The sequence below is a fragment of the Pygoscelis adeliae genome, unplaced genomic scaffold (assembly GCF_000699105.1).
Source record: "Pygoscelis adeliae isolate BGI_AS28 unplaced genomic scaffold, ASM69910v1 Scaffold206, whole genome shotgun sequence".
NCBI lineage: Eukaryota > Metazoa > Chordata > Aves > Sphenisciformes > Spheniscidae > Pygoscelis > Pygoscelis adeliae.
This window is the reverse complement of record NW_008825052.1, coordinates 467,775-468,852: the sequence shown is the minus strand read 5'-3', so window position 1 is coordinate 468,852 and position 1,078 is coordinate 467,775. Positions and strand designations below refer to the sequence as shown.

Here is a 1,078-nt window from a genome sequence, read left to right as displayed (position 1 = left end):
CCGCTGCGGCGAGCGAGTCCCGGCTCAGCTGCGGGCCGGGGAGGCAGGAGCAGGGCTTCCTTTCGGGCTCCTCGCTCGAACCGTAAAGACGTCCTTCCGAGCTACTGGAGGGTAACTTTGGGGGATTTGCAGGTCCTTTCTAGCTCCCTTCTACGGGATATCCCGGTACTGCCTGCAGCGACAATGCAGATACTGTCGTTAGCCTCCCCATTGCCACCTGGTCCCAGAAGGGCTGTGTACCGCTTGTGTGTGTGGTGGTGGGGTGTCTCTGCTGGGTGTTTAGGCTCATCCAAGTAGTTTTTGCCTCTGAATTGCCCGGTATTTAATTTCGTTCTTGCACAGACTTGGATTATCCTTTTGAAACAGTGAGGCTGGTCCTGTGTTTCTCATAGAGAAGAGCTTGCTCTAAGTGTAAACAAATGCAAGTAAATAGCATTATTTTAGATGGGAATTAAAATGCTGCTTTGGATCTCTTTTGTAAGTTTCTTAGTGTCACCACGTTAGTATTGTTGTTTTAAAGGAAATTTTTAAATCCTCAAACTGCTGCAGGTTGCCACAGAAACTATTTTGTAAATTTCTGGTTTGTACAGATCTAGTACCACTCGGATACAAATTGCTTTGCTTTGACATAATCCAGCAGTAGAGTCTACATAATGCAAGCGGTAACTGTCACGTTTAAACTTGTTTCCTTCTGTGTCACTGATTTATTGGTATCTAAACAGTGTTTTACAGCATGGAAATTGCAGATGTTCCTTCCAGATCCTTTGCCCTTTAATACTTTTTGTTTCATCGTACACATTACAGAACTGGCATATAGAAAACCTAGGCACTAATCACTGAAATTCAGCCTCTTGGTTTCAGTGAGCTCATATCAAAAGTAAATTGTGTTGTGGTCTCTAGGCAGTTGTGTCACAAAACCACTTCAGGAAGAGCTATTACTGCTGAGGAGGAACAGGTACCACTTAGGTGCCTTGAGACTACTCCAGTTGGACCTGCTCTTACTGCTGGGTCCTAGAAGGTGACCAGGGAAGAGGTGTTAAGAGCTTGAGGCTGAGGAGTCTGGGCTTTGCTTTTATTC

At 45.5% G+C, this 1,078-nt stretch overlaps 1 protein-coding gene across 3 annotated transcripts in view; it reads left to right on the top strand.

The window, feature by feature from the left end:
• The window catches only part of SESN1 (sestrin 1), an 84,387-nt gene that overhangs the window by 67,616 nt on the left and 15,693 nt on the right, over window positions 1-1,078 (top strand). The gene's annotated exons all lie outside the window — the stretch shown is intronic.